Source organism: Tenrec ecaudatus, chromosome 13, assembly GCF_050624435.1.
Source record: "Tenrec ecaudatus isolate mTenEca1 chromosome 13, mTenEca1.hap1, whole genome shotgun sequence".
Lineage (NCBI taxonomy): Eukaryota > Metazoa > Chordata > Mammalia > Afrosoricida > Tenrecidae > Tenrec > Tenrec ecaudatus.
In genome coordinates, this window is record NC_134542.1 from 76,982,495 (window position 1) to 76,992,292 (window position 9,798).

Consider the following 9,798-nt stretch of genomic DNA (forward strand, 5'->3'; position numbering starts at 1 on the left):
TCCTTTTGTACTATTTACTCCACACACAGTGTACGTGCTTTCAATGGCTGTTCTCCTTTTTTGTATTTAAATCCTCTCTACTTGACTCAGGGGTTCACAAGGTATCATTATATGCAAAAGTACTGTATATTTTCCTAAATTGAAGCTTGTATGCTAAAACTGAGCAGTTAGGATGTACATATACATAAGAACTTTTTGTCCCAAATGTTAAAACTGCCAGCATCTCAAGGCACCTTATTTTTTACTTTTATTTTTTAAATCATGTGCATGTTAGGAAACTCCAGTTTCTCTTGCATGGAGACTCCTATTTACTGCTTTTACTAAACCAGTATTTTGTTATGAAAATGCCTTCCAAGCAAATAAGAAACTAAGGGGTAAAACTATTCATGGATGCACTTCAGATGATCCTCAACTCATTCAAGTTCAAAGGAACTCTCAAGTCACATTTGAGAAAGGATGCCTTCTCTAGCAAGAAGGGTATAGTCATTGACACAACACAGCGGGGAATGGAAAGGTCTGAGTTATAAACCTCTGGTAGCGTAGCGAGCCATCTCCAAAGACAGGAATACACGCTGGCGTTAATGAGGACAAAGGCTTTGCTACTTAAAATTCCGTCACTAACTGTATTCATAAACAACCGAAACTATTTACCACTGGCATGTTGCCTTGAGTGCTTATAAACAAGGGATTCGATTTTTGTTTTGTTTTTCTTTCGTGTGTGTTTTTATTTTGCAGGCTGGGGGCTAGGCTGTGAGGAAGTTCCTCCTAAGAACTGCTAAACCGTGTCTGCACAAAGTGATGGCCACAGCGTTCACCGGGTTCATATTTTAGTATAACCCTGAATTTGATCCAAATTGTGGAAGCACATTTTCCCCCACAAAGAATGTGCAATTTTAGTGGAATTGAACAGGAAAACTATTTTCCACCAAGTAGATGCTGCTGACCTGTGGCTTTCTCAACCCAGTGATGGGGGAAACTGAGTATTTACCTGCCTAATAGGGATTCTGTTTGGCATCGTGGGTGACAAGTTGGGTAGCTAAGCACAAGGTCAACACTTCCAAACCACCAGCCATCCTGCGAGAGAAAGATGAGGTTTTTAGCTCCATTAAGGTTTCCAGCCTTGGAAATGTGCAGGGCAGGTCTACTCTGTACCACGTGATCACCATGAGTCAAAAGGGAAGACTTTCTAGTAGGAAGCAGACACTGCCCAGTAGGGAGTGTGCAAGGTGCTTCTGCTCTGTGAACATCAACAATCGAGCCCAAAACTCACTGCCATCCAGCCCATCCAACTCATAGCAGCCTCTAGAAACAGGCCCCCTGCGATTTTCCAGACTGGAAATCTTGACCGGGAGCGGAAAGCCTCGCTTTCTACCAGAGAGCAGCTGGTGGTTTTGATCTGTTGACCTTCCTGTCAGCAGTTCAGTGCGTAACTTGGGCTAAAGATATGGTGACTCCAAAATGTCATAACATATAATAGAATATATTTTAATATATATCATCAATGATTAGAATTCAGCATATGCCTCCCTGCTAAAAGCAGAATGTTTTGGGGGGGTGGGGATGACAAGTTAAAGATTCTCATTAGTCAAATTCCAATTAATCAATTTAATTTTTCAACTAGCTTAATTACAATTTTTTAATTATGGACTAGCCAATTACATCCTTTCCTTCTGAACAACAACAAAAATAATTGGTAAAAAATTTCATAGTTTTTACCAACTCTTAAATGCACATGTAATTTTAAAGAAACATTACATCTGTGTAAATTTTTAGATGGATTCATTTCTCTTCAAAATAATAGACTCTTATGGACTCAAATAAGTAATTAGCTTCAAATACCTGAATGTATTTATACAAACAACATGTACTATTTGAAATATGATTAAAGTGACCTGCGACTGCACCCTATGTGTTTTCAAATGGTCACATAAATTGATCATCTGTGTGAAGGCATGAGCAGGCTCTCATCCCTGCTCAGTGTTTGAGAAACCAAAACTGAAGCGATCAAGTACATGCAACCAAATGACTATAGTCAGTTCCGTAAAAGTATAATAATAAGCCGATGACACAAACCATCTGGTGTTATACCAGTTTAGGAATCACTTTTATTTTCTCATTTAAGAAATATTTAAGGAACGCCTACAACTGTCCTGGAAACCGGGTCTAGCAAGTGGGAGCCGATTCCGAGGGCTCTTTAGAGAACGTGTTTCCATACGCAGCGCATTATTTGCAGCTGCAACAAATTCCATGCAGATTCCGAGTGAGTTTATCAGAGATCGTTCATTGAGGGGGGGGGGGGGATTTGGCAGGTGAGGAATTTAGAACGGATTGTTTGAATCTTGGCTGCTTCTGCTACAACATTTGGCGTGACTGCATAAAACGCAGCTTCCACACGAAGCCTCTCCTAAAAGGCGGAGGGCAGGGAGGAAGGGGAGATGCGAATTGGTGTGGAAGCATCCAGCCTGCTTAAATTCCAGCCTAACGCAGGCCTTTTGTTCCTTCTTAGTCCCTTTACAAGAGGAAAAATCGCTTGATATCCAAAATTTAAATCTCACAGAGGCGGGCAGGTTTAGAATGACCCCTTCCAACAGGTATTAGCTTAAACGAGCCTGAGCCATAAAAGTTGCGCTGTGTGCAAGCTGGAGAGGGGACTCTTGCTGAGCCTGGGCTGACAGAGTGGGACTGCTCCGTGCGGTTTCCAGGCTGAAATCTTGACAGGAAATGATCGACAGGGCTTTTCCCTGGGGAGCAGCACGGACCTTTCAGCTGACAGCTGAGTGCCTGACCATTGTGCCACCAGGATTTCTCCTGAAATAGTGGTCCAACAACCAAACAAACCCATAGCCCATCTAGCTGCGTCAAGCATAAACATCAGAAGACTTGGCTGTTAAATTGGCTTCTAGATGTCCAAAGCAATGATCGTACTGTACAAAACGCAGCCCTTTGCCTCAACCTGAAAACAAATGTTTAAAAGTCATCAGCCACCTTCCCCCTCAGGGGACAGCAAAAACCGTCTGGTCCCCCATCTCAGCATCCCATTGCAGACCGGCTCTCACTGCTGCAGCCAATCATGACATGGGAGCAACTGCTTTCCTTCTGGGCAATTAGTCACATTAATACCCCTTGCTTTCCTCTTAAAAATAAAGTGTCACCTAGTCCCCTGGTCTAAATTAAATACCATCCCCAAATCCACGTTCTCCTTCCATTAGAGGTCTGCCTGCTGTCATTAATTGCTGGGGAGAAAGCTGAAACCTACGTATCTCATTTATCCCATAAGGGAGCCGTACATCTTAATTAGTTGATCAGAAAAAAACTAGGAATAAAGCATGCTGAATGAATGTTCTTCCAGGCTTTGTAAATTAATAATCACTCTTCCACCAAACATGAGGAGACGGGGTGGATTTGGAATCGCATAATTTCATAAATTTGTTGTGATCATTCGAGTTGACCTTTCCAATTCTTCTAGTCAGAAGACATAAAAACTAAGTGCATAGTGGTGTCATTTGGAGTCAGGTTTAATATGTGTGTGTAAATAGGGTTGCTTGCGAGGACTTTGGGGGGTTGAACTTTGGTAATGGTTCCACAGTGCCCGATAGGATACTGTCCTCATCCGTCATTTTAAATCCCATAATAGATCAACAAAGGTTAAAATATATTATTTTATCAACATATCTAAAGCATTACTATTAACAACAACCTCACTCCCCTAACTGCCTTGAACAGCTTCTTTAAAAAGGAATTCACTTAATCTACCTTTGCAAAAAATGAAGTGCAACACTGATTGCTAGGATTTACTATAACAGTCTAGATTTCAAAGCAAATATAGATTAATGTGTTTAAGCAGATGTCTTATTTCACTTTTAAAATTTTAGAAATTAAAAATAAATTCAAATGTTCTCAGGTTTAGCAGCGAAACAAAGGTGTCTGTCCTATGAACGCATAGACACTCGGGTCTTGGAAGACAGCATGATGCAGAACCAGTGTCCTCAAAGTGTGGTCCTGAGCTATGAGCACCTGTCAGCACCACCATTCTTAAAAACGTAGCACTTGAGCCTAACATCGTGGCGCCTGTAAGCTCCAGTGGCATCGTGCCTATGAGCTGGGGTGCAATCTGTAAGGTCAGCAGTTTGAAACAGCTTTGCAGGACTTTCTACTCCCATGATGTTACAGCCTGAGAAACTCAAAAGGGCAGTTCTACCCTGTCCCATAGCATCACTATGAATAGACATGAATGCCATGCAATGAGCTTTGTTTTTAGTTTATTCCACACCTGGGAGAAAGATGGGGCTTTCTACTTCCAGAAAGAGCTGCAGCCTGAGCACACACAGAGCAGTTCTATAGGCTTGTAGGATTGCTATGGGTTGGCATCAACTTGATGGCAATGAGTTTTTGTTTTTGTTTTGTATCCCAGACCTGCTCAGTCAGGACCTCTAGTGGTGGGACTCAGCCACTGTCTTTGAGCAGGCATGGTCCACACTAGCAGTTGCACACTAGCCATCTGTGAATCACCAATGCAGAAGAACAAGCATTGGATCTAGCTTCAGACCGCCTTGACTCCAAACATGAGTTCTTTCCTTTATACCGGTGAGATCCTGAGCAAGCGCATTCACCTCCCTGAATTTGCGAAAATGAGAATGGCACCTGCCTCACGAGATGAGATGACATAAAGTGCCTGGCACACAGTAGGTGCTCAAAACAAATAACAAAAGACAAAGCCCACCAAATCTTTATTTCTCATTCAGAAACATGGCATAAAAAATCAAGAAAAGATGTTTTATTCCCTCACAATTTAGTTTTTGCACAATGTACTACATCTCCAATTAAGCACCTGTTGCCAAGACGATAAAGTGTTTGATCCAGAAAAATCTGAGTGTAGCTACTGTTTAGTCTCTCTTAATTGTATTTTGCACTATTAGGTTTATAGCTTTAAACAATGCTTACTATTTGTAATAAGAATAGTGGGAATGATGAGTCTCAATTTTACAAACATATCTAAGTCTGAATCAATGTTAAACAGCTAGTATGCAAAGCTAATCTGTCGAATTCAGTACTTCGAGAATGTTCACAAGACTGGCTCCCTGTGAAAGTCTCTGCAGATTCATGATGTTGCCCCCAAGTGGATATTTGGAAGAAAAAAGGTCAGGGGTGGGGGGGGGGGGCTGGGGAAACTCCATCATCTTTAATTCCATTTTCCATTAACTTTTTGAAACCTCCCTCTGTCCCACGTTTTCAGAATGTGATTTTTATAGTACATGCATATCCTATTAATTAGCAAAAGCAAGACTTTAGTTTGGATAGCTCTTTTCATGCATCTGGACCTGCCTGCTCTCCCTGCACGGCTCTATTACAAACACTTAGATTGAGCCTTCGTGTGGAATAAGGAGCCCTGCTGACATAGTGGTTACACATCGGGCTGCTAACCGCAGTGTCACCATTTTTAAAACACCAGCTGCTCTGCAGGAGAAAGACCAGGCTTTCTGCTCCGGTAAATTCACAGGAAATCCCCAGGGGTTGTCCTACCCTGTCCCAGACAGTGTCAACTTGATGGCCATGGGGTTGGAGTGCAGATTGGTGAAAATAAGCAAGGACCTGGTGCAGATTGGTGAAAATAAGCAAGGACCTGGGGCTCGGTATGGTGAGCCTGAATTGAAGTCTTATCTTTGCTGCTGACTCTTGGAATTTAAAACCTTAGTGAGCCCCGCAATCCTAAAGTATAAAAATAGAGGGAACATCTTACATAATTTGTCAGGAAGAGGATCTGTTAAAGATCCTTTAGAGCAGTGGTTCTCAACTTTCCTAATGCTGTGACCCTTTAATGTAGTTCCTCATGTTGTGGTGACCCCCAACCATAAAATGATTTTCCATTGCTACTTCAACACTGTAATCATGCTACTGTTAAGGGTCGTTTGACCCCAGGTGGAGAACTGCTGCTCTAAAGTGTCTATGAAGAAGCCCTTTGGAAACCCTAAGGCATCATAAGATTGCAGAACCACAAAGAAAGTGCTTTGTGTATGGCAGTTCTGTTTGGCTTTTGGGGGATGGGAGGTGGCAGGCCTTAGTCTTTCCTTTACCCAACAATAACCCGATAATCAGATCTACAAAGTGGCTCAAACACCTTTCAAAGATCCAGTTGCCATGAAAACACCAGGGACAGCCTGAGGGAAGCTTGCTCCACAGCTGCACCCTGAAATCCATCAACGATTCCCTAAGCCCAGCCTCCATAAACTTAGCCCTCCTCCGCACTGTGATTGCTTCCGACATTTGCGAAAGCATCCTCGCGTGCTCTCTTGCAGAGCTGTTATTTGGTTTGACGTATTAATGAAATGGTGATCTTTCAGTAATTAAAAGGATCTTGTTTTTAATTGCTTTATTAAGTCTTAGGCAGTGTCCAAGCTTAAAATCAGTCATCACATGTTCTTTGGTACCAATATGTGTTTTCTGCTTTAAGAAAATCCAATATAGAAAAAAAATTCACAGAAAGGAATGAATTATTAATAAATGACATAAAAGATTATCACAGGGTTTATTTACATACGTGATTAAGTGGAAGCTAAAAGCTGACAAACGCAAAATTATTTAAAACAAGTCATTACTATGAAGAATAAAATATCATAGGAGTGCAAGTTTAGTGTATAGAACCATACCAATTCCATTATTATAATAATAATAAAATTCTTAAATGAGAATAGCAAGAATTGTTAAAGATATTTTTGTAATTTGGAAAAGTGGCTACTCATGAAAATGTAATGTTGAATTTAGATGAGTCGTGATGTCTAGTAGTTAATTTATATTATTAAAGGAGGCATAATTTGGTATGATATTTTAGAATACTCTAGACGTAACCAAGATTCTTAGTGTTCTCCATGTAAAGAAGTCACGGGGCTACCATTTCAGCTTGCCTTTCAACTCCGTATCTCTCTAATGTTACTGTTTAAGGGAAAATATCCACATTGTAGCATTTAAACTGGTTGGGTTTTATTCTTTTTGTGTGATAAAAGTGTAGATGAAAATTCTAAAACCTCCACCAGGCTTATTTAGAAGTAAAATGAAAGGTTCTTGTACCTTTGCACTCTACTTTTCCACATCCCTCATCAAAATGCTCCTATCGTTATGGTGATATTAAAATAGAGTGGCACATTTCTTCAAATTAGAGCTAATTATTGAGGAGGCCCTCCGTGGTTGCTCCCCCACCCCTATCCACCAGGTAACTACTTTTAATATAATGCAAAAGGTCATTTTATCTCAGACTGGTATTTTATCGTCTTGATGGAAAAATGTGTATCAGAATGTGTAAAGGATATACTAAATGAAAAAAAAACAACGCGTGTAATCACTTCAAAAGTGCAGTCATCTAATATAAATAAGAAACTTGCTCATGTTGGCTAAGAAGTACCCTGGAACGCTTTAAACATAATGAAAGAATCTACCAAAACGCTTCCAGTCTTTCTTCACATAATGTAGCATGAAATCATGATGCTTTTTGAAACTCTGCGCAGAAATATTTATTTTTAACAACTATTTTCTTCAAAAAATTGTTATGTGGTATTGACCGTGTAATCTATTTGCACAACTAGTTTTGCAATAATGTTCTACTATTAACTGTAAATAAGGAAAATGTAAATTTCATGTAAAAATGGTTGCAACTTTTTGGTAGCTAAAAGAAGTGTACAAGTTGTATTGAACATATAGAATATATACATAACTTACGAATGAAGAATATAATTTCTGAGCTATTTATACATGAAAAATTCAAGAATTTGTAAAAGAAATTATTTTGGAAACAAAGAAAGTAAACCTCATTAGCGACTTAGGATACTTTTATTAGTAAAGTCAACTCTTTCCCACATTGTACTAAGTTCAGACATGGCGGTGCTGGTGTCTTTAATGAAAACACAGAACCGCAGCAGTGCCAACGGGCCCCATAAGCTGGCGGAGTGCTGGAGGCACTGTAATGAGTTAAGGAAGCATTCCCAGATGCCTCTTCTTTTAGTTACCTGTCAGGAACACCATAGTAACTCATCACAACACTTAGCTGTTTGGTTACTTAAAACTCCGGGGCCTAACCAGGCTTTAACTTACATATAAACCAACTCTTTTATATATTTGACTCATGTTTCACCTTTTACAAAGAACGAAGATGCCCAGACAATATTAGATGGCTTTGATCTACTCAAATTCTATATATTTTTAATTCAATCCCTAGAATTATCTATTCTTTATGCAAACAACCAAATTAACATTAATGGAAATATTTTCATAAAATTTGATGGTTGTAAAGTGGCATGTTCTAAATTGCTTAATAGGCTTTGAGGTTTAGATTGCCCACCCTTCATTTTTTGTTGAAAAACAAATAGCAAGTTTAATAAAATATCAAATACTGATTAGCAGATAAAATACTACCATTATCTTGAACATGATTACAAAATTGAAACCTAAGTGCAAAAAGACTAAAAAGGAGTTAAGCTTCTTGTTATAAGATCAATTGAGAGAATATGGAATATTAAATATGCATCCAACAGTTCATTTAATCCAAAAATCATTTTTTAATGGTTCTACCATTAAAATATTCAAAAAGGAGCCTGGTGGCCAGTGGTTCAAAGTGCTTACCTGCTACTCAAAAGGTTAGCTGTTGACCCACCAGTCGGCTTCTATAAAGACTGCCAGCCTCAGAAAACCTATGGAGCAGTGCAGTCTGTCCAACAGGGTCACTCTGAGTCAAATCGACTCAATGGCCGTGGGTTTTAATTTTTAAAAGAAAATAAATTAGTGTATTTCTAGACTATTCATATTTGCACTGTTCATATTATCCTTTGAACTTTCAGGAAAATCATAGCAAGAAACATGTGCACAATACAATCAACTGACATGTAGGTGACTGTATGCATGTATATTTAAAATGCCTATTTATATTTTTATGCCTAAGGGGAAAGCTTGCCCCCCCCCCCCAATCAGAAATATATCAGAAGAGGGAACTGATCATCCCTGGCATATGCTGCTTCCAAATATTTAACTATTAAAACCTGAACCAGTTCTCCTCACTCGCTCCAGAGGGGCACACCGGACACACAGACGAGGACACTGCTCATTTTCAACCGTGTGGCCTATCATGATGGTGCAGAAGTCTGCCGGTGTCTGCGTACTACAGATATATACATAGAAGCACACCTGAGTTGGAAATGGTCACAAAATAAATACAAAGCTGCTTGGATAAAAGGAATCTTCAGTAGTATAAGGTCCTTTTCTTTATATGTGACTAAAATATATATTTTAAAAACAAGTGGGAGAAAATGTGGCAGAGACAGATTAAAATCACAGATTTCCCAGCATTCCAATCATGAGCTGATACAAAGCCAACCATGTTTCCAATGTTTTCCAGTGCTTGGATGGAAGTAGTTTTGTGTTCAGTATTCAAAACCACTGGAAATTTTACATTTAATATATGGACATATGTGATGGGTTGATCTTATCCTACACTACAAATCACCTGATTAGTATTTAGTTAACATTCTGCTGTAGTCATCACTCTAAAATCAGAGAAGTTCCCGGTATTTTTCTCTATCATCTAATATTATTTATGAACTGTACACATGCTCTTAGGTGATACTTTAGCATTCTTTCAAATATACATTATTTGAAAGTGTTCATTAATTCACTGGGTAAGTCATTGAATTAAGATAAAGCTAGTGAATAAAACACCCATGGTTACCATTTTTTTAAAAAATCAAAGAAAGGCGTGCTGACCCGAGAGAAGTCCTGGGTTTTGCTCACTCGATTTATGAGACTATTGACAACTGTTTC